This window comes from Eptatretus burgeri, chromosome 8 (assembly GCF_056783735.1).
Source record: "Eptatretus burgeri isolate ZD-2024b chromosome 8, Ebu_testis_v1, whole genome shotgun sequence".
NCBI classification, from domain to species: Eukaryota; Metazoa; Chordata; class Myxini; order Myxiniformes; family Myxinidae; genus Eptatretus; species Eptatretus burgeri.
Genome location: NC_140968.1, coordinates 1,528,221 through 1,553,220, shown reverse-complemented (window position 1 = coordinate 1,553,220; position 25,000 = coordinate 1,528,221). Strand labels below are relative to the sequence as shown.

The window sequence follows — 25,000 nt, the reverse complement described above, 5'->3', positions numbered from 1 at the left end:
GATGCGGTGTAACCGGCGGTACGACGCTCTCGATTCCATAAATGTTATTCACACATAAAATAGTAAATAAGATTCACAAACCATATTAAAACAACGTCCGTTGTAATAAAATATTATCACCCGCGGATAAAGTAGTGAACAAAACGAGAAACCCTTTCGGCGGATGAATACACACAGAGCGGTATCGACTTCCCCGCCTTTTTTGTTCGCGCCTGCGGCCTGGTCGGACTTGTGTGTGGACGACTGTACCCACGTGTACCATCACTTCGCCCATCGCTCTGTGTGTACACGCCTTCTCCCGCACAACCCTGACGCTCGCACGCAAACTCCTTTTGCCTTGTGTACATTTGGACCTGTCTTCTCGGGTATTTATGATGCTTCCTAATTAAGTCGTGGCCTAGATTCGGGGATGCCAACGGCAAATGGTCCCCTGTTTCCGCTTGTGGCCCTGTTGGAATGTTTGTTCCTTCAGACGATGATTATAATCGATGTGAGAGGGCGAATGTTTCTGATTGAACGATGTGTGTGTGTGTGTGTGTGTGTGTGTGTGTGTGTGTGTGTGTGTGTGTGTGTGTGTGTGTGTGTGTGTGTGTGTGTGTGTGTGTGTGTGTGTGTGTGTGTGTGTGTGTGTGTGTGTGTGTGTGTGTGTGTGTGTGTGTGTGTGTGTGTGTGTTACAAAAAGAATAGTAAATATATTAACGAGATATTTATGTTTAACTACATTATTATATATATATATATATATACATGTATTGGACCCATTTCAGTGGTTACTTGGGGACAAGGAAGCATGTATGACAAGAGTTTGATGCAGAGGTCGTGCTGGTCGAGTTGTTTGGTGAACATGTTATATTTGAGTTGAGAACAACAGAGGTTGTGGATCTACTGATGCAGGTAATCTACTGATGTGGACCCTCTGTTTGGAGAGGTTCTGGGCTGAAAGGATCGAAACCTCGAGGAAGGACGGTGCCCAGCTTGTGATCCGTGTGGTTGGGGAAACCATTCAATTGCTTCCAGCTGGAGGTTCTTACTTTACACGTACACACAAATTATGTGCAGCAGGAGGCCGTTCGGCCCATCGTGCCTGCACCGCACAACTACCAGATTTAATATATCCGTCCATACCCCTTCCCTTGAGTGTGCAACCTTTTGGCTGCTACACTGGTACTCGTTTCACCGACCTCGGAAGAATGACAGGCTGAGTCAACCCCCTGGTGTTAATTCAATGGTGAAGGGCTTGAACTCAGGACCCTAGGATCGCAAGCTACCACCAGTTTAGGTAAAGGAACTGTGTTGAGGTTTTCAATTTAAATAAAGTTTAATATAGGATGTTGTGAAAGTAACATCATGGAAAGCAATCCCTTTAAATCATATTATATTTTAGGAACAGCTGATACTGTGCAGTTAATGAAGTTTGTGTGTGTGCCTTGAAGACAGAATTGTTAGGAACAGGAAATGGAGAAGAAGAAAAAAACGAGGTGTGTGTGCGTACGTGTACGTGTACGTGCACGTGCAGTGCGTTGAGTTTGTGTGCAGTCTGTGTCCATGTGCCGATCTAATGTCGTCGATGTACTTTGGTGAGGCTTTGCCTTAAATTCTTCATCTCGTTCCGTCTGCCATCGAAGGTGACCGGAGATTATGTTTTCACCCCTGTCTGTTTGTCTGTCTGCGAGCAGGATATCTCAAAAAGTTGTGGACAGATTGTGACAAAACTCAGTGGATGAGTCGGGTAGGTGACGAGAACGAGCCGATTCAATTTTTTAGTTCAGGTTGGAATCCACATCCGGCCTATTAGTGAGATACGAAACGTAAACTAATCGACCTGGTGGAGGTATGCACTCTTCCGGGTGCCCTTCTTGTTCCTCTTGCCTTATAGTGTGGTGCATTTGTACTACAAATTTTTTTACGGACATGCATGGGCGATGCGAGACAGTTTGAGAATTATCTCCCAAGACGCCAAGCAGAGGCGAAATTGCTCAGGCGCAGGTAACTCACTGGTCATGATGCTGTTGTCTTTTATTAATTGAACTGCACAGCTCTTTCAGCACCCTTCATGGGTGCATTCACTGACATCGGAGGCCGAGATCCGCGGTTCAAAGTACACAGCACTCATTTTAAAAACAACACAGGTTGAATGGATAGTGCAGATGGGCACACCGGAAGTGAAAATGCATTCAAAGAAACTATGACGACCAAAAGGCAACTTAACATTGGCAGAACCAGTGAGGAACACAAGATGAGTAGGGAGAGTTACAGTGTGGTGCGTGTGGTTTTCCAGGGGCACGACCCGGCTTTGTGACGTAACACACGTTGAACAGCCATGTTGCTAAAATGTGTCAGAGGCCTGGAGTTACTGGAGTAACACATGTGGACGCTCCATATTGAGGTGCAAGGAAAGGACATCTGGTTGTTCAAGACTAACAGAGGCTACCCACGGTGTCACTGATGGACCAATTAGTTGTCATGTTTGCCAAAATTTTTGGGTGAGAAGGAAAGGAAGACAAATTTTACCCATGCATAAAGTGCTTTAACCCCTCACCCCCCACCCCACCCCACCCCTTTCTCCATCCCCATCCTCTCTTCCTGCTCCCCCTCACCCCTTTTGCTCCCTACTTATCCTGATGTCCCTTCCTGATAGAAATCTCACACGATGACAGACTTTGACAAGCCCCTCCGTTTTTTTTTTTTTTTGGGGGGGGGGAGTGGTGGAGAAGGGAAGGGGAGCAAATTTACCTGTGCGAAGAGAGTGCATTAACCTCAGCATTGCCCAGGTAAAAAAGGAAATTGTAATACCCTCTGCCGCCACCACCAGGTAGCGCTACACGGTACACATTTACAAAGATAATTTACTCCCCCTACATCCCTTCATGAGGCTGTGGCCACATAGCCTATGTTTCCCCCCTCCACACAAAGTTGTGTTTGCAGCCCGAGTTTGGAGTTTGTAACTTAAAAGATGTGGCCATGCATGATGGAGACAGACAATGCAGTGTGTGTGCGTGTGTGCGTGTGTGCGTGTGTGCGTGTGTGCGTTTGTGCGTTTGTGCGTTTGTGTGTGTTTGTGTGTGTTTGTGTGTGTTTGTGTGTGTTTGTGTGTGTGTATGTGTACACACAACATATATTTTTTTTTATTTTGAAGAAGAATAAGGCACTTCAAACCAAAAGTAACCAGAGTTGGTGTCAAAGCCACCCGATGCTCGCCTGTTTATACATTTATCGTTTTTAAAAGACGAGTCTAATATAATTAATATTTTTTATGAAGTATAATTGTAAAGCAATATATGTATTTGTATATTGTAATCAGTAACAAGAGCACAAGTGAGCACAATATACGCCCTAACAAGGTTTATACAGAATTGTGCTACTACATGGAAAACAGCATCCTGGTTGCCATGGCAACCACTTTAGATGACGAACGTATGTCACGACACAGTCTCCACAGTCTGTACCTATGTACCAAATATGAAACGTGAAAGTTGAAAACTTTGGGAGTTAGAGTGCGGACAGGAACGGATGGAAATCAGCATCCCGGTTGCCATGGCAACTACTTTAGATGACGAACGTATGTCATGACGCACCATCTCCACAATCTGTACCTATGTACCAAATATGAAACGTGAAAGTTGAAAACTTTGGGAGTTAGAGTGGGGACAGGAATGGACGGAAACAGCATCCTGGTTGCCATGGCAACCACTTTAGATGACGAACGTATGTTGTGACACAACGGCTCCACAGTCTGTACCTATGTACCAAATATGAAACGTGAAAGTTGAAAACTTTGGGAGTTCGAGTACGGACAGACAGACGGATGGACGACCGGTATCACATCATACGCCCTGATATATATATATATATATATATATATATATATATATATATATATATATATATATATATATATATATATATATATATATATATATATATATATATATATATATCGGGCGTATAAAAAAATAGTGTGGTAGTGTAGATAAAAACATTAGAAAGGAAACTAGAGGGGGAGCACTCGGGAGAGTGCAAAACCTCCGCCACCAATACTGCTGGGTCACTCAAGTGAGCCTTATATCTTATTCATTAAATATGATGTCAACAGTGCTGACAGAGTTATAGTTCTTTTCTCCATTTTTTTTTTGGGGGGGGGGGGGGGGTTGGCAATCGCTTCAAACATGTAGAAATGCAAAAAAAGGAAATCGAAATTTTGTTGAAAAAAAAGTTGCAAAAAATTTTTTTTCTCTAACAATTTTTTTTGGGGGGGAGGACCAAGTCCAAAATCTAATGGCATGATCCTTGGACCATATCTAACCCCCCCCCCCACCAAGTTTCGTCGAAATCCGTCGAGTTTTTCCGTAATACAAAAAATTTAACATTTTCACGCTCACGCCGGGGGTATCGCTATAGCTGTCTGTTCTTCGAACAGGCGAGCTAAAGAGTAGATCGACTCCGCTGATTTGAGCAAAAAGCGAGAGCATACCCGATCTCAGGCAACTTTTCGCCAGCTTCACAGTCAGCTTCATCAGGCACAATAGATCCCGAGCCTCGGCACGTCTCCAGTTTTTATTTTGATACGACCGCCATTTCCGGTCACGTGCTGGTGCTCGAGGTCAAATGGAGGAGTGCTGTTTGTTTTTGCTTTTGCAAAACAAATGTCGAATCATATCATTGAAGGGGGTGCTCTGCTCTTTTTTTTTATTTGTTTTTACTTACACGTGGTCTGGTGTTGTATGTGTGTGGGTGAGCACGTGTTTGCTCTTGCTGTTTTTTGTGTTTCCGGGGCGCGAACACGGCTGGTTCCATGTCCGGGTTGGGCATGATGAGGTGTTGATTGTGCGGGTGTTGAGGTTCTTGTTTGGTGTTGTGCACATGTGGATTTGGTGTTTGGGATTGGGTGTTTGTTGCTCACCTTATCCAGCTGTTTGCACCATCGAGTTTTCCCCATTTGCATCAGAGGTGTGTATTGTGTGGGTATGTCCACCGTCTCCCCAGTTAGACCACCCTCTCGGCTCTTCACATGCCATGCTTCCAAAACTGTGTCGTTTGTTAAATGTTGTGTCTCGGACACTGACCCCATCAAAGACAAATTTTTGTAATGACCAGATTGCCGGTAATGACTTCCTCTGGCTGACTGGGTCACCTTTCCAAGTCTAATTGCTCTATCATGTTCATCGAGCCGTGGTTTTAAATTCCTTCCAGTTTCACCAATGTGGAATTGGTCACAGTCTTTGCACGAGGAATGGTAAACCACTCAAGATTTATCACCAGTTTGTTTTGGGTCCTTTAGATTTGAGATGACATTACGGATGATGTGTAGAGACTTGTTGGCTACACCAATCCGTGCACCACGTACTATCATGGCAATCCTTTCTGAAAGTTTGTTGTTCTTCCGAGGTTTGTTTGTTGTTCTAACAACAGTTTGTTGTTGTTCTAACACCTTCCAAGGTGGGGAGTATCTCCTTGTATCCATTTTTGAGCAGGATTCCTCTAACCAGTCTAACTAATCTGATTTCTTTAATTGCCTCGGCTTTGGAAGATGCTAATGTCCGTGCCACACTGCGTTTGTGGGAGATTGGGTTGTAGGAGTTAAAAATCCAGTAATCTGCTGGTGTGCTTTGGTTTCCTGTAAACCAACTAGTCTTTAGGGAGCCGTCAGGTTTACGGTGAACCTCCACATCCCAAAATTCCAATTTGCTTTATTTTTGAATTTCCATTATGAAGTTAACGCTGGAGGATACACTGCGAAGTTGTCCCAGTAGGTGGTCAACCATGTTTTGTAGCACAATGACGAAGGTGTCATCTACATATCTATTCCAGTACCGTGGGAGCCAATTCTCATGAGACTCAAATATCCTTCATTCGAGTTCCTCCATCACCAAATTAGCTACAACACAGAGACCGGTGAAACCATAGCTTTGCCAAATATTTGTCGGTCGTGTGCCGTCATCGATGAAGATGCTGTTCAGACACAGCCTGGAATTAATATGCATTCCATCAGACTTTTTTCACCTTTATTTACACATCGTAACCCACAACTTCCAAGTGAAAAACAAATTCTACAAATTTCAGGAAATGAATTAAAAATACAAAACTAGAATATCTTGGTTAGACAAGTGTATACCCCCCTTATATGTGCAATCATAGATTAGTTCAGGTGTAACTAATCACACACCAAGTTAGTTAGCCTCCCTCTGTGTTAAATTGTAGTGATTCTGATTATTTAATAATAAAATCAGCTGTTACTGGAGGTTCCCTCTGCTGGGTTGTGCATTTCACAACAAAGACTCAACCGTGAGAACCAAGGAGCTTTCAAAAGACCTCCGGGATAAAGTTGTGGAAAGGCAGAGATCAGGGGATTGGTATAAAAATATTTCAAAGGCCTTGAATATCCCTTGGAGTACAGTCAAGGCAATCATGAAAAAGTGGAAGGTGTATGGTAGCCTGTGGAAGGTGTATGGTACCACCAAGACCCTGCCTAGATCAGTCAGTCCCAACAAACTGGATGACCAAGCAAGGAGGACACTGATCAGAGAGGCCACCAAGAGGCAACTTTGAAAGAGAGACAGGCCTTTATGACAAAGACTGGTCACTGTGTGCATGTGACAATATCCAAAGCACTTCACAAGTCTGGCCTGTACGATATGGTGGCAAGAAGGAAGCATTACTCAAAAAAGCCCACCATGAGTCCTGTTTGAGGTATGCAAAAAAACCATTCTGGAGATTCTGAAGCAATGTGGCAAAAAGCTTTGTGGTCTGATGAAACCAAGATGGAACTATTTGGCCAAAATGCGAAAACGTTATGTTTGGTGCAAACCCAACACAACACATCACCCAAAAAATACCATCCCTAATGTGAAGCACGGTGGTGGCAACATCATGTTATGGGGATGTTTCTCATCAGCAGGGACTGCGGCACTTGTCAGGATAGAAGGGAAAATGGATAGAACAAAATACAGAAAAATCCTCAAGGAAAACCTGCTGCGCCCTCTGCAAGAAACCTGAAATTTGGACGGAAGTTCACCTTTCAGCATGACAACCACCCGAAGGATCCAGCCAAAGCTTCACTTGAGTGGCTAAGAAACAAAAAGATAAATGTCCTTGAGTGGCCCATTCAGAGCCCCAAACTAAATCCAATCAAAAATCTGTCGCATGACTTGAAGATTGCTGTCCATCAACGCTCCCCATGCAACTTGACTGAGGCTGAACAGATTTGTACAGAAGAATGGGAAAATATTGTCCAAAGGTGTACAAAGCTGGTGGAGACCTATCCCAACCGACTCACAGCTGTAATTGCTGTCACAGATGCTTCCACCATGCAATAACTCAGGGGGGTGGACACTTAACCAAGATATTCTCGTTTTGTATTTTTAATTAAATTTCTGCAATTTGATTTTCACTTGGAAGTTGTGGGCTAGGATGTGGAAATAAAGTTGGAAAAAGTCTGATTTAATTTCAGGCTATGCGTGCATGCGTACACATACAGGTGGGAGATGGGAAAAGAGATCGGCACAAGGATAAAGGGTGACAGGGAATCTCGCGAGACATACAATTCTGGTCAATGCCATTTGGGTTTTTGAAACTCTTATTCTGCTACTCATTATGATGTCACCACGTAATGAATAATTCACCCCAAAATCATTTTCGTAACAATATTGTTTTGCACATGTCTCTACAAAGTGTTAAAATGTGGAGTAATAAGTGCAGATGAAGTTTTCGTTTTTGGGAGAAACATGCTCACTTAAAATATGAATCATCCTGTCAGAAACGTGCGTCATTCTTTAGTCCATCAATTATTCCCTCCATCAGCAGACGTGGACGGAGGTTATGTTTTCTCCCCTGTCTGTTTGTGTTTCTGTGAGCAGGATATCTCATAAAGTTTTGTGGCCGGATTCGGACGAAATGATTATATTTTGGTGAGGGTCCAGATTCGGATCCGAGAATTATTTGAGTGAATCTTCACCATTGATGGATAGGGCCAAGAATGATGATATTGTTGCGAATTCGCGCCCGTCAGCGTGCGATCGGCCACGTAACTCGAATCGCGACACGTTGCCCACCGGACGGACAATTCAGTCGTGACCCTCCGGGAACTACCGCCCGGAGCCAGTCATGGGTGGGGGTTTAACCTCACCACGATCATGCCAATTGCCCACCCACGCAGGATAGGGTTGCTCGCCAAATTCGACCCACCTAAGTACCTGCGCGAGTGGTCGACCGGGCGATCGTACCTCGCCGCAGGTCGACTTCGGACACGAACCGCTTAAGCGGTTCGTTCCGTGCTGCAGAGATAACCGAGTGGAGTTATCGTCGACCTCGACGGTTAAGATTATTTCCCGGGCGTTTTAAACCCACTATCGATCCCATACGTGATGAAAGATGGAGATTCAATAAAAGGAAGGAGACGAAGCAAAGCAGGAAACAGTTCAACAAGCCATGCACATTTATTTACACACATGGAAGCACGTATTTTACAGGCATACAATCATGCAAGGAAAGAGTTAACACCGAATAAAAGGGGGCAATTATTTACAACACTTAAACAGTTCTATTTGTTGGACACTGCGCCACAGCATGCATTCAACCCGAAAGAAAAGAAAGCCACCCTCACAGGCAAGGAGGCAGACAGGTCCGTAGACCAAATGTACGTGGATCCTGGAGGATCGGTCAGGTCCACGAGACCGGGAAGGTCTTACCGGCATCCTCGTGACGTGATGGTGGGCAAGCTGCAATGTTCGTGCAGCTGCGTCCCGACTCCGTGCCCCTGGCATGGTCGGCGAGCCCTCTCCGGCGTGCTCCATGCGAGCGCTTTTGTTGGCACCATGTTTAGGGTAGGGGAGGAACGGGGTCCCCCCGGCACTATCTCAGCGCAGATGGGGGGGGGAATTGCTGATGCTCAGGGAGAGGGGAATGGCTGGCTGGTTTGGCCCCGCGACGAGACGAGCAATCTTGTTGCCCACCGCCGTCTTCACTTGACCGCGCGAACTCAACTCAACTCTGCACTCAACCGCAACTCAACCGCAACTCAACCCCAACTCAACTGATCTCAAAACCCAACTCAACTGATCTCAAAACCCAACTCAACTGATCTCAAAACCCAACTCAACTGATCTCAAAACCCAACTCAACTGATCTCAAAACCCAACTCAACTGATCTCAAAACCCAACTCAACCGAACTCAAAACCCAACTCAACTCCTGAGTCGCCTTATGCTCGCGTCTTTATAGGCCTCAGGAGGAGCCTATATGCTAATATTCGGATCAAAACGCGATTGGAGGCGGGGCCACGCCACCCTTTGGTCAGGCAAAAAAGGGGGCGTGAAGCCTTCTTGATCCGAAATCCTCTCTCGGAAAGGCCGCCATTCGCGCTCGCGGCTCGATGCGTTTGGCACCAATCGCCGAACGGGCCCTAGACAGCCCGACGTTCAGTGTTCACAGGTGGTGCGGTTGGTAGTTGTGAAGGAGAAAGGCGAAGGTGGTGGAGTTGTTCGGGGGCGTTGTTGAGCGTCGTTAGAGAATGGCTGGTGAGGCGATGCTTGCGGGGTTGGGTTGTGGAGGTGAAGGTAGTGGCGGTTTGGTGGAGTTGTTCGGGGGCGTTGTTGATGGTGGCGATTTGGTTGTTGGGGTGGTGTTTGAGTTGTTGGCGGCTTAATGGTCGAAAATAACAATAGAGAGAAAAATGGCTAACTCAAAGCGTTGCAGCCCGGATGAAACACACATATTCCCTCTATACAACGGGTTTGGGCTAACTAGACATGAACTTACCGATATATCTCACCTGAGGACTCTTTATGGTGTACTGCGAATTTCCACAACCGTAACAATATATATCACGAAATCTCAAAAATTTGTGGACAAATTCAGACAAAACCTGGTGGACAGGTTAGGTGTGTGACAAGGAAGAATTGATTTGATCTTTGTGGCTGAATGGATACAAATCTCCACAGCAATGTTCCAACATCTAGTAGAAAGCCTTTCCAGATGAGTGGAGGCTGTTAGTTATAGCAGCAAGGGGGGAGGGGAGACCAACTCCATATCAAATACCCATGATTTTGGAATGAGATGTTTAACGAGCACAGGTGTCCACCTACTTTTGGCCTGTGTGTGTGTGTGTGTGTGTGTGTGTGTGTGTGTGTGTGTGTGTGTGTGTGTGTGTGTGTGTGTGTGTGTGTGTGTGTGTGTGTGTGTGTGTGTGTGTGCGCGCGCGTTAGGGTGTTTCATATTGCAACTTTTTTGTGCTAGTCAAGTTGGCTACCCGTCGTAGCTTTCAAATATGGATTAAAAACCCCACTCGCCGATTTTTAGAATTTTCCTCCCAAAAATGGCCGCCGGCGGCCATTTTTTCCAAAATGGCGGCCTTTTTTCGCGTTTTGACACAGAAATCGACTCCTACACCTGCTAAAATACGTTAATGTTACTTGATATGTGTATGTTTGTAGATGATTATGATTGCTATGTCTGCTAGCAGTCGGGGACTAGACATTAGGCATCCAATATGGCGGAAAAATCCAATATGGCGTCCAAGATGGCCGATTTTTGGCCACTGGAAAGTTGTTCCCTCCGATGTGGGTTCTAATATGTCTAGTTATAGGTTTTTGGGTGTGCTGAATTCCTTTTTATGCTCTAAAATGCAGTATATCTGTCACAGAGACGTCTGCGGGGGTCATGCTCTCGCGTTAAGAAGTAGTTCTTGCAAGTCCGAAGAAGAATTTTGAATATTCTCGCCCTCATTGATATCAGAAAATAACAATTAAATATTCGAAGGTCAAACATGTATTTATTTAACATGTACAGTATATACACAAATTACTAGTATACTAATGCCATAAAGAATGTTCTAATATGAATTCATGTATGCGTGCCTATCAGCCTCGATAATCAATAATATTGGCCATGGCATGGCATGCATGGCTGTAGCGACATTTCAAATTAAAATTTCCATAGTTCAAAAACATCAATGTTCACACTTCGCATCATATAGTTATCTACATTTTCTGAAGAGTGAATCTCGTGTATCCAGGATAATTAACCTCCGCTATCTTCGAAGATGGATGGAGGTTACTGTTTTCACCCCTTTCTGTTTGTTTGTTTGTGAACAGTATTACGGAAAAACTCCTCGACGGATTTCAACGAAACTTGGTGGGTGGGAGCGGGGGGGGGTTAGGTTTGGTCCAAGGATCATGCCATTAAATTTTGGACTTGGTTTTGGACCCCCCCCCCAAAAAAAAATGTAGAGAAAAAAAAAATTTTTTTTTGCATTTCTACATGTTTTAAGTGATTTCCAACCCCCCCCCCCCAAAAAAAAAAAAAAGAGAAATTTTTTTTTGCATTTCTACATGTTTTAAGTGATTTCTAACCTCCAACCCAAAAAATAGTTACCCCCACCTCCCCAAAAAAATAGAGAATTTTTTTTGCATTTCTACATGTTTTAAGTGATTTCCAACCCCCCCCCCCCAAAAAAAAAATTTGGAGAAAAAAAGTTTTGCAACTTTTTTTCAACAAAATTTCGATTTTTTTTTTTTTTTTTTTTTTTTTTTTTTTTTGCATTTTTACATGTTTTAAGCGATTTCCAACCCACCCCCCAAAAAAAAATGTTGGAGAAAAGAACTAACTCTCAGCACTGTTGACATCATATTTAATGAATAAGATATAAGGTTCACTTGAGTGACCCAGCAGTATTGGCGGCGGAGGTTTTGCACTCTCCCGAGTGCTCCCCCTCTAGTTCTGCCTGTGCCACTCAACCACTTGAAGCAAAGCTTGCCTTTGCTATTCATCCCTCGTTTTGTCTATAAAATCCGAAATCAACTTAATTCCACGCTCTGCAAGGTCGTAAACTATGTGAACATTGTGCACATAGTTTGCGAATTTTTGGTAACCATCACTTTCTGGCCATGTGCTTGCAGGCTCACACATCCATTCTACATCTAGTACATCATATAGTTCAAGAAGATTGAATAACCGCCACGAGTCGTCATCTATGAAACTGCTGAGACACAGGTCACTACTCTCATTCTCATCCACGGCCGGAAATTTTGGCTTTCCTGAGCTGAGTTGATCACGATGTAGTCTAGGTGTCTGATACAACAGTTTTGCCATCGTTTATCGCTCATCTGTGGGCACGTTGGAATCGGCAAGAGCGAAAATTACCAATTGCGGTGTCAAATACCATAGGTGTCGATCACTCCTTCATATATACGCGAAAATGAAGATAACTATATGAAGCGAAGTGTGAACATTGATGTTTTTGAACTATGGAAATTTTAATTTGAAATGTCGCTACAGCCATGTATGCCATGCCATGGCCAATATTATTGACTAGCCGAAACCCTGTCAGACGGATTCCGTTCATTCAACCACCCTCACCAGCTCACCCACACTCGAGGGACATGGACTGGACAGGCGTGCTTGCCCCCTCCTACTCATCCCCCGCCCCTGCCGCATTCCCCCCCGCCTTCCACCCTCCGCCCAAAAATTGAATTGCCCAACCCCGCCACCGCCTCTTCACTCCCCGTCCGCAGTCTCTTGATTCCCCACTCCACTTGCCTCTGTGCCTCCGCCCCCTGTCCACCCCCTCACACTCAACCCCGCCTAATTCACCCCAGCCCCTGCCCACTCATCCCCCGCCCCATTTCCCCCCATCTCCCGCTTTCAATTTGATTACCCCGCCCAAAAATTTGCTTACCTTGCCCCCGCCTCTTCATCCCCTGCCCCCGCCTCTTCACTCCTCGCCCCCGTCTCTTCATCGCCCACCCCCGCCTCTTCACTCCCTGCCCCTGTTTCTTCATGCCCCGCCCCCGCCTCTTCACTCCTCGCCCCGTCTCTTCATCCCCCACCCCCGCCTCTTCACTCCCTGCCTCCGTCTCTTCATCCCCCACCCCCGTTTCTTCATCCCCCGCCCCCGCCTCTTCACTCCTCGCCCCCGTCTCAACGAAGTGTTTATTCTGCTTCAGAGTTGAAAGTTGACTATTGCCACTATGTGCAATGCACTCTTACAGGTACGAAGTCTCTTTCAGTCCAGGTCACAGGACCGAGAAAAATGTGACTCGACCGCGAGGAGGAGCACAAAATTGGTCTTTCAGTATTAATATATAGAAGATACAATGTTTCTTGTTACATTTTTTGTGAAATTCACATTCTGAGGTAGTCAGCATGTGCAGAAGAGGGTTTTACATTGCAGACGCTATTTTCGAGGAGTGGAATTACGCCTCTCAGCGGTAACGGTCTGTTGACGACAGACGTAATGACTTCAGCGAATCACCGATGATGTCATGACGTCCTGACGCCTCTCAGCGGTGACGTCACACGTCGCCATGTAAACGAATGTAAAACAAAAAGTGTTTATTCTGCTTCAGAGTTAAAGTTTGACTATTGCCACTATGTGCGATGCACTCTTACAGGTACGAAGTCTCTTTCAGTCCAGGTCACAGTACCGAGAAAAACGTGACGCCACCGCTTGGAGGAGCACAAAATTGGTCCTTCAGTATTAATATATAGATTATATCGAGGCTGATAGGCACGCATACATGAATTCATATTAGAACATTCATTATGGCATTCGTATACTAGTAATTCGTGTATATACTGTACATGTTAAATAAATACATGTTTGACCTTCGAATATTTAATTATTTTCTGATATCAATGAGGGTGAGAATATTCAAAATTCTTCTTCGGACTTGCAAGAACTACTTCTTAACGCGAGAGTATGACCCCCCGCAGACGTCTCTGTGACAGATATACTGCATTTTAGAGCATAAAAAGGAATTCAGCATACCCAAAAACCTATAACTAGACATATTAGAACCCACATCGGAGGGAACAACTTTGCAGTGGCCAAAAATTGGCCATCTTGGACGCCATTTTGGATTTTTCCGCCATATTGGATGCCTAATGTCTAGTCCCCGACTGCTAGCAGACGTAGCAATCATAATCATCTACAAACATACACATATCAAGTAACATTAACGTATTTTAGCAGGTGTAGGAGTCGATTTCTGTGTCAAAACGCGAAAAAGGCCGCCATTTTGGAAAAAATGGCTGCCGGCGGCCATTTTTGGGAGGAAAATTCTAAAAATCGGCGAGTGGGGTTTTTATCCATATTGGAAAGCTACGACGGGTAGCAAACTTGACTAGCGCAAAAAAGTTGCAATATGAAACACCCCAGTGCGTGTGCGTGTGTGTGTGTGTGTGTGTGTGTGTGTGTGTGTGTGTGTGTGTGTGTGTGTGTGTACGTACGTACGCACGCACGCACACACACACACACACACACACACACACACACACACACACACACACGTATATATATATTTATATATATATATACGTACGTACGTACGTATATATATATTTATAGATAGATACATGTATGGAAATATAGATGGATAGATAGATAGACACAGATCATATATATATATATATATATATATATATATATATATATATATATATATATATATATGTAATTATATTTCAAAAAGTTGTGGATAGGTTGGTGAGGTGCCGAGAACAAGCCAATTAGATTTTTGGCTCAGGTCAGCAAATCCGGATTTCATTGGGATGCAAAACATAAACTGTTCAACCTGGCCGAGGTATGTGCTCTACCGAGTGCCGTTCTAGTTTCGCTTGTGATGACCAGCGTACATGTAGATTTATTGTTTGGGTTTTTTTTGTTGTTGTTGGTTTTATTTGTAATCCCTGTAACTGGTATCCACTGACCCATTGCTGCTCTTCCTGGGTCGTTTTTGTTAGCACTTGATTCCAACCCTCTACTTCCCAGGATATGATACGAGTTTTCACCCAACTTGTTTACAGGAGCATGTGACCGGTGTAATTCAACATAACTGCATGAGGAAATCATTGCACAAATGTTTTTTTGTCCTTTCTTCTTTTTTTTTTAACCTTTGTGCAATTTTTGGCGTTCACTCAAGCCGACATATCCAAATTGTGGGAAGTCAGTCAACTCGATTGCCATTTAATCAAGTTCACTCCTTGGGGGGGGGGGGGGGAGGGGAGGATTTTTTTTCCCTCAAATTTGCATCTGATGGATATATATTCTTGATGGTCATTTTGAATTATGTTCTGGTTACAAATTGCTGTATTTTTCATCTGCTGTCGATGAAGTAAAGATTGCTCAAAACTTTGACAAAAAAAACATCTATTTTTGTTGACATCATTCCATCTCGTATTCATTGCTGCCATGTTTCTGAAGATCAAATGTCTGTTGGATTTTCTCTACTCTGAATCATAGCATCATATTTTGGATCTGTTTAATTTGAGCAGCCATTTGTCAAATCAAGTCCAATCATCCCAAAGGCCCGTTCATATTTTATTTTATTATATATTTGCTTGTTAAATTGTATACAGCTGTATGTGAAACGTGCACAGTTGCAGGTCTGCACTCACAGTAGTTTTTGATTCACAGCCTCTTTTAAAAGAGTGGGGGAAGCAGTGGGAGTTGGGTGGTAGGAGCAACAAGTGCCGAAACGCAGACGAGCGCTGATGCTAATTGCATGCGAGCTCAGCCACACAGACACACAGACACACAGACACTTCTTGGAAATTCACCTTTGGCACACCTTATGTGGGTCACAACATGTTATATGCCACTTTGAGTCCCAGACAATGTGCACCTCATGGTGGAGACAAACTGTTGAAGTATCCATGGCAAATACCAAGGTGTCAGCTGTTCTTTAACACTTGTTTTGTTTGACAGATCAACACAACGGTGCAAATATAGTGATATTTGAGTGGTGAAGCATTCTGACCTCGTAAAATGTGGAACCAAGTGTTAAGTATCGCCGAGTCATACGTCCTCTGTGAAAGAAACAAAACGTTTTCGTTATGAAGTTGTATTGCTACGAATCTGGAAGCCTTGTGCACACAGAAAGCCGTCCCCGTAGCTTAGTTATTTCGATAAGTGTGTGTTTCTAGTTAGGGCCCCCTACCTGTGTCTAATGGGAATTACATACATGCGCTGTGAGTTATTTTTACATCCACACCATCTTCACTCTCACAGCAACAACACTGCTCACGAAATTCTTCGCGCGCTTGCCAGCAAGCACGCGCATGGGGGGAGTCTAACATAGGCATGGCATCCCTCCTTAGTCAATCGGCAAGGAGCGGGTGTCTCACCCTCCCCGTTTCCGACTCAACACGATCGCCATTAAGCACGCGGCCAGAGGTGAGGAGGTGGGCGGAGCCACAAACGCCTCTGCTCAGGACTCCGGCCAGAAGGGGAGTTGCCCCGCCTACCATGCGTCTGTCCAATGTAGGGCGGCCAGTGAATCGTGCGATGGTTCCGACCAATCAAGGGGTGAGTGGTCAAGAGAAGAGGCCCCTCCCTCCTGGAGAAAAAGAGTGGTGATTTTTGGACGAACGTGAGGAGATTAATGTCGTCCTGTCGCCGGCGTCTGCTCTCATCTCGTCCTGTCGCCAGCGTCTGCTGTCATGTCGTTCTGTCGCCGGCGTCTGCTCTCAACTCATCTCGTCCTGTCGCTGGAGTCTAGTTCTCTGTCAGCTCGAGCTTGTCTGGTCTGAGAGCATCTCGTCGACGCTGGTCGCCTCTCGTCGACGCTGGGCTGGTGGCATATCGACGCTGGTCTGGTTCGCTCATCTCGTCGAAAACCACACGAGGCGGGAAGGTCCCTTTCGTTTATTTTGGGTGTGCGTCTGTCTCTGGGCTCGTCTTTAAGTAGGAACTGTTAAGTGCTTGTGCTGTTCATGATTTCATTTCTTTATAGTCGGTTTAACTCTGCTCTTGTGTGTTCCCTTCCCCACCTATTGTAAATAAATATCCCCTGTTAAATGTTTTGGCTCGTTTTTGTGTTTCTTTCATTGGCTTAGCACGGTGCGTATTGGGAAATTTGGGAAGCGGCAAATTGTACATTTGGACCGACGGGACCTCGGTAACCATCTGCTCGAGTTACGCACCGGTCGAGCAGGCATACGGCTCGTCCCGTACGAGTGCCATTGAGGATGTGAATCCTCGGTAGCTCTCCACGTGGGCCTCTAGGTATTTTGAAGTTTCGCAGATAACCCTGTCCCACGTGGTTGATTTATTGACCATTCACGGTCCTATAAGCCGTAAGGGACCCGTACCTTTTGGAGTTTTCCGAAAGGTACGATCTAGATTCTGGGTGTTCCGTAGAGTCGACACTACTGCTCCACATAGCAGTCGTGCTCGCAACCGACGCCCGGCTCCACAACAGTATGACCTTGATTAGTCCCTGTTTTTTATTTTTTGTTTGCAATATGGAGAAAAGTTAATCCTGCAAGATCACAGTTTCTGCTAGGCCATTTTATTTGTCTTATTTTATTTTATTTTTGTACTTTTACTTGAATGTGAATTATATATCGTTCTTGGTTCCAGAACTATACATGTAACACATAAGCGAGCGTCTATTTAGGAATGCTTTGACTCGTTCAATATAGTATGAAAACATAACCTGAATTATGTAAATAATGTTGCAAAACTAGAATGGCACAATCTACAGCGCATACCTCTGCCAGGCTGAACAGTTTACATTTTGTAGTCCACTGATAGGCTGTCCACCAGATGCAGAGGTGTCGTACATCAGCTGAGGCAACCTAGAATGTCCTCACTCTAAGAGAGGATGATCACCTGTCTCTGCTGTCATCTGAGCTCCAGTTTTTGACCATCAGTGTTGTGGCACTTTGAAGATTGGAGATCGGAAAGCGCTGAGATCATGGTGGGTGGTTACATTGACTACTGGTATAGTCTCTTTGGTTACCATGCCCAAGGAGTTGCTGTAGCTGTGTCTAACAAGCTGACTCCGATGATAAACAAGACAACGAGCATAATATGAGACTAAGGATACGTCACTCCTTGGGTGTCGTTATACATGTTCCGACTGAGACGAGTGATCTCACCGTGAAGGACGGATTCTATGCCGCACTCGAGTCTGTGCTTGATCAGTACCCCAGGCGAGATACTGTTCAAGTCTTGGGGGATTTCAATGTATCGGCTGGCACCGATCGGGATGGTTATGAGACGTGTGTTGGTCCCCATGGGTCTCGAACTGTGAACCACAATAGCACTAAGTTCTTTGACTTCGCAAGACGTCTTGCACTTAGGGTGGCTGGTTCATGGTTTCAGCACCCACAGCCTCATCGCTGGACTTGTTATTCCAACGCTGGTGGTGTGGTAAATGAGATTGACGATTTTCTCATTGATGGTTGCTAGAGGAGACTCCAGAACTGCAGGGTCTCCCAGAGTGCTCAGTTTCGTACTACTGACCACAGCCTTGTTGTGGCTCAAATACAAGAGAATGGTACCATTCAAGCCTAGGCTCAATGATTGCAAGCTCAAGGATGAAAGGGGGAGCTGAATTTGTGAACAGGTTGTGTGGGGATTTGGGGAGTCTGGGTGTTTCAAGGAATCCTTCAGAGTTGTGGCTGGCCTTCAAGACCACCATCCTTGACGTTGCCGGTGGTTGTCTTAGAACCCACTGTCAGGCAAAGATAAACTTTGTCTCCCAAGGTACAATGGATACTATTGACCAGAGTCGCTGGGCCAGGCATGATGGCAGAACTAAGTTGTTCAGCTAGCTGAGGTGGAAAACTATACGTTTGCTGAGGGTGGACAAGGAGGCCGATACACAAGGAATCTGTGAAAGAGTGGAGAATTACCTGTTCCAAGTAATTCAACGATTGACCGTATCCTGATTCTTCAGGTACTCACCGAATGCACACGAGAGTTTCAGCAGGGGCTGCTTGCAGTCTATGTTTCATCCATCCATTAGGACCGTACTCTGTACAGAGCATCGGTGCTGCCAAAGCCATCTCCTGGGCTCTTGGGCACAATCCTGGATGGAATGCCGCACCGAGGCAGGGTACTCGAATGGCTCAATCATCCAAGCAAATTGGTACTCATTTGCCGACCTCGGAAGGATGACAGGCTGAGTCAACCCCACCTGGTATTAATTCAATGGTAAGCAGTATTTGAACTTGGGACTCCAGGATCCCAAGCCTGCCACCCTAACCATTTAGTCAACACCAGGCATGCAGTTTATGTTGATCTCTGCAAAGTGATTCAGTGAATCATGATGCACTCTGGAGAATTCTCGGTCTTCATGTTGTGCCACCAAAACTGATCAAAACTGAACTAGGACTTCCGGTTCCGGTTTTGGAGCGGCAAGAGGTCTCCTACGGGGCTCCCTGCTGACGTTCTCAAAGTTAAGTTTCCGGTTGTTATTTGTCCCGTTTTAACTGTTTAATTTTCTCACCTGCATGTTAATGTGTGTTCCTAGTTCGGTTTTGTTTCAAAAATCGTGCTATTTTGTGAGTATTTTTGTCGACGTTCTTACCTGGTGTTTGAGGCCTAGGCCTCGGCTTGAGGCCTACCGGTTCCACTCGGTGTTCGATCGTTTTTTTTTTTGTTTGTTTGTTTGTTTTTTCTCCCCATTACCTTCAATTTCTATCCTCCCCATTACCTTCAATTTTCATCCTCCCCACTTTCCAAACATCCCCCATTCTCCCAACTAATCTCTTTCTTATCTCAAAAAAAAAAAATATATATATATATATATATATATATATATATATATATATATATATATATATATATACCCAACAACAACAACAACACGCTCACCTTCTCCCGATTCTGCTTCTTCTTCTTCCTCTTAACTTCCTCCTCGTCTTCTTCCTCTTTTTTATTTTTATTTTTTTTTTTACACTTCCATGACGTAATCTGTTGAACTCTCATACATTAATATTAACAACAAAAACGATCTTATAATGCTTCATCTTCCTCTCTCACACATGTGGTACTCTTTACTGTTTCACAATGCACTACTCTTCTGCTATTTTAACAGACTGCTCTCATTTCGACCTCTCCTTCATTCCTTGCCTAAAAATCCAACTATTACAGCGCTTCTTCTCTCCATGCTCTTAATTCGCCTTCATTGCATCCATCAAGAATTGTGTTAAATCGCATCTCTGACCTAAAACTTTTAAAAACCACTGTTTGCCATGGATGCTCGCTTTCCATCAACCATTCTTTTTTTCCAACTTCAGTGCCAACTCACCCCCCTCACCCCTCACTCTCACTCTCAAAGCAACCATCCCACTCTTCTTCCTCCAAGCCTCCCTCTCACCTCTCTCAAAAATCCCCCCCTCACCTTTCTCCCACCTTTCCTCCTTCTCACTCTTCCTTCTCTAAGTTGCCCCCCCCTCTCATCCTCCAACCTGCCTCCCTCCACTGCCCTCTCACCTCCATCTCTTCACTCCACCCCCTCAAATCCTCAACTGCCTTCTTCCTTTGCTCTTGTCCCCCTCTCCCCCAGCACCAGAGAGCCTTTTCTCCTCCTCATTCGGCCCCCTCCCCTCGCTAATCTGCAATACCCCACACTCTTTCAGCAACCCTCCTTACCTCCCCCTCTCGTCCCTTGTCCTACCCTCCCCCTCCCCCTCCACCTCCTGCACCCAAAGCCTCCTCCCCTACCTCTTCATTAAAAGTGTGGACCTCAAATATCCGGGGCCTTCGCTCAAACCTTTCAGATCTTTCCATACAGGTTGCCACTGACAAACCAGACATTATCTGCCTTACAGAAACTTTCCTCTCCCAAGACGTGTCTGACTCCCAAGTATCTCTCCCTGGTTACTCCCTCTTACGGTATGACAGACCTGAGCCTCGTCCTGGTGGAGGTGTTGCTCTCTTCATCAAAGACTCTATTCCTCACTCTCCATGCACTGCTCTCACTCCCCCACACCCCCAGGAATACCTCTGGCTTCGGCTTCCCCTCCACTCCCACCTCATGTTTATATGTGTACTGTACCGTCCACCGAACAGTGATGACTCCATCTACACCTCACTATCCGAAAACATGGACCATCTTCTATCTTCTCATCCAAACTCTCTCTTCCTCTTATGTGGCGACTTCAATTGTCATCACGCCAGTTGGCTAGGTGTGGGTACCTCTCTCACCTGCCATGGCACCTCAGCAAAAGCTTTCTGCGACTCATTGGGACTGACTCAATCGGTCAACTTCCCGACCCGGATCTCAACCAATGGTACTCCATCTCTTCTGGATCTGATTTTGACAAATTTCCCTGACAATATCTGCTGCTCTTCCTTCGCTCCAATTGGTTCTTCTGACCACGTCCTTGTTAAAGTGGACATCTCTCTGGCTGTTATCAGAGAACCACCTCACCTCCGTCGAGTCTGGCATTTCACTCAAGCCGACTGGCAGGGTCTCCGAGCAGCCATCAAACTTACAGACTGGTCTCCTATCACTACTTTCTCAAACATCAACTCATCCTGGGAATTCTTTCAAAGAAACTTGCTCTCCCTCATGCACAGATTTATCCCCTCTCGTGTTCAGTTGTCTTACCCTTCCTCCCGCCCTTGGTTTACTGAAGCTTGTGGCGAGGCAGTTGTCCTGAAACAACTTGCCTTTGCCTCATGGAAAGCAAACCCAACTGAGGGCAATCTCAGTTCTTTCCACAAAGCTCGTAACAAGTGTGTATCTACCCTCAGGAGAGCCAGAAAACAACATCTTTCTCATCTCAAGTCTGAACTCTCAAACCTCTCTCCCTCCTCAAAATCCTGGTGGCGTTTAATCAAATCTGTTTCTGGTGTATGTTCCCCCTCCATCCCCTCCCTTACCTCAAATGGCCGCACTGCTGATTCCACACGTGATAAAGCTGAATGTCTAAACTCGGTGTTTGCAGCTAAATCTTGTGTCCTAAACCCATCACTATCTCTACCCACTTTACCCAGTCGCACCCAACTGTCCCTGGACTCTGTATCCTTTTCTCCTGACAAGGTGGAAAGCTTGCTTTCAAACCTCGTGTCAGATTCTGCAACCGGTCCAGACGGCATCAGCCCACGTGTCCTCAAAGCCTGCTCTTCTGCTCTTGCTCACCCTCTCTCTGTTCTATTCACCCTCTCATTTGCCCAAGGTCATCTGCCATCTGCTTGGAAATCTGCTAACATCACTGCCCTGCATAAAAAAAGGTGCAAAAACAGATCCCTGTAACTACAGACCAATCAGCCTTCTCCCAATCATCAGCAAGGTGATGGAATCCATCATCGCTTCAGACATGAAATCCTTCCTCTTCTCCAATGGCTTGATTTCCAATCATCAATTTGGTTTCAGACCAGGTCACTCTACCCTGGATATGCTGCTTCTGCTCTCCCATCAATGGATGGAGGTCCTCAATGCCAGACAGGAAATCCGAGCCGTATCCCTGGACATATCACGTGCTTTTGACACAGTCTGGCACCCTGCCCTACTCACCAAACTCTCTTCCCATGGTATTCAAGGCCATCTCCACTCATGGCTCGCAGACTTCCTCTCCTGTCGCAGTCAACGTGTGGCCCTAAATGGAGTTCTTTCATCCCCTCTTCCTGTGCAGGCTGGAGTTGCTCAAGGTAGCGTTCTGGGCCCTGTTCTTTTCTGGTTTTCATCAATGATCTCTCGGACTCTCTGGAAAATCCTCTATTTCTCTTTGCCGACGACTCCACCCTCTGCCGTACCATCGGTCATCCCTCAGACCGGCAAGCAGCAGCTTCTTCGCTCACTGCAGATCTGGATAAAATCACAAACTGGTCCAACACGTGGAACATGTCTTTCAATCCAGACAAATCTCACACTCACTATGTCTCTTCGAAAGGACCGTTTACAAACCCCCCCCCCCCCATCCACTTTCTCAACAATCCTCTGGAAGAAGTCTTTTCTTTCAAGCTTCTGGGTCTCACTATCTGCCATGATCTTTCCTGGGAAAGTCACATTTCCAACCTCGCCTCAAAAGCCAGTCGCCGACTGGGAATCCTCCGTCGTGCAAAGTCCTTCCTCGGCCCTCTTGAGCTCCTGACCACTTACAAAGCTTTTGTCCGTAGCCTGATGGAGTACTGCTCTCCCCTCTGGGCTGGTGCTCCTGCCTCCCACCTTTCTCGGCTTCACGCAGTCGAAACCAGGGCATTTAAGATCATTGGCATCTCCCGCAATGAAGCTGAGTCTTTGGGCCTCTCACTCGATCACCGCAGGTTGGTCGGTGGTCTTTCTGTCTTCTACCGACTCCTCTCCAGCGTTGCCCCCCTGCTCTCTCTGCGATTTGTCCCCACCACATTTCCACAGGGTGCTCAAGGTCCGCCAACAACCCCCTTCTGGTAAAACTACCAAAATCACGAATCACTGCTCATCTTCACTCTTTCATTCCTCTTTTTTCCCACCTTTGGAATAAACTTCCTCACTCTATTCTTTCCCATTCTTCCCTCCAGGCTTTCAAAACAGCTGTTCACCACCACCTCTTATCTTCCCCCATCCAAATCCTCGATCTTTTCTACCCCCGATAATCCACCCAAGCCCACTTCCTTCAATTCTCCTGCTTTCCTTCCTGAAAGTCCCTGTAATGTCCATCTTCTCTTCGCCATGTTCTCCGTCCCATCCCCATCCCTCTCCCTTCCACAGTTCACCTAATGTGTCTGTTCCCCAATGTTTTGTCCCTTCCACTCCCGCCCCTCGTCTCATGCCTCCTTGCTGAGTTGTGTGTTAGCTCTCATACGAGCCTCGACCAAGGTATACAAAAAAAAAAAAAAATCTTATATCTGAATTACACACTGGTACTGAGAGTGCTGTGAGGTGTGGTGGTTCCATCTCCGAATTATTTCCAGTTGTTACTGGAATTCGTGAGGGATGTGTAGTGTGTATTGGCTTCCACACTTTTCAGCTCTTGTATGGACCGGATTCTGGGGAGGATGTCGGAGAGATCGAGCTGCCGTGCATCATTTGGGAATGTCAAGATCTCTGACCTTGATTTCGCAGATGATGCAGTCATCTTTACAGAGATGCTGTATATCCTTATGGTTGCTCTCAAGGCACTGAATGAGGAGTCTGAGCCACTGGGATTACGGGTCTTTTGGGTCAAAACCAAGATACATGCTTTCAATGACATTAGACACTGCTATCTTCTCTGTACCTTTCTGTGGTGAGGATGTTGAGGTCACAGAGAGATTACTTTACCTTGTCAGTGATATTCATGTCTTCGCACGTTGTGAGCCAGTGGTCGATATGGAGAGTCGTGGATTCACTCGACCATGGGATGTGGTGCTGTGTCGGTACCTATGCAGGAGGATGAGAATTCAAGTCTTGAACTCTTTAGTGCTTCTTGTCTTGCTCGACGGATGTGAGATTTGGACTCTGACCAAGAATCTGAGACTAAGAACTCCTTCGGTACCAGGTGTCTTTGGAGAATCCTTGGCTATCCCTGGTTGGACTTTGTGTTTAAAGAGCATTTGCTGAGAGAGACTCAAATGAGATTTATTTCCTGTATATTCCGTGTGTCAGCTGCGGCTTTATGGACATGTGACTTGTTTTCCTGACGCTGATCCTGCTTACCAGACTTTCTCAGCAAGGGAGCCTACGCTTGTGGAAACACGGGCTGCGGTGAACCAGTTGAAACGGGGCAAAGCTCCAGGGATCTGTGGCATCCATGCCGAACTTCTCAAGGCTGGTGGAAATGCTGCACTCGTGTCGTTGCATGCAGTTTTGTGCTCTGCCTGGAACACAGGCATCATCCCAACTGACTGGAAGAGGGGCCTTGTTGTCCCTCTCTGGAAAGGGAAGGGTGATCGCCAAGACTGCAACAACTACCGAGGGGTGACGCTGCTCTCAGTGCCGGGCAAGGTCTTTGCTCGGATAATTCTCGATAGGGTTCGCCACCATCTGCTTGAGCACCAGCGTCCAGAGCAGTCAGGCTTTACACCAAAGAGGTCAACGATTGACCGTATCCTTGCACTTCGTGTCCTCACCGAACGCAGACGAGAGTTTCGGCAGGGGCTGCTTGCAGCCTATGTTGATCTCTGTAAAGCGTTCGATTCAGTGAATCGGGATGTCCTCTGGAGGATTCTTGGTCTTCGTGGGGTGCCACCAAAACTGATCGATCTGATGTCTGAACTCTACTCTGGTACTGAGAGTGCTGTGAAGTGTGGTGGTACCATCTCTGACTTATTTCCAGTTGTTACTGGAGTTCGTCAGGGATGTGTACTT

General features: G+C 45.7%; 1 protein-coding gene across 3 annotated transcripts in view; it reads left to right on the top strand.

Annotated features, from left to right (window-relative positions):
* Positions 1-127: 127 nt before the first annotated feature.
* The window catches only part of LOC147020903 (poly(rC)-binding protein 3-like), a 118,674-nt gene continuing 93,801 nt past the window's right edge, over positions 128-25,000 (top strand). For 2 of the 3 annotated variants that reach the window (XM_085890554.1, XM_085890552.1), the window contains exon 1: positions 128-280. The gene's annotated coding sequence lies outside the window, so the exon portion shown is untranslated. Of the gene's footprint in view, positions 366-25,000 lie in introns of all 3 variants that reach the window. The other variant, XM_085890553.1, reaches the window with a different exon arrangement.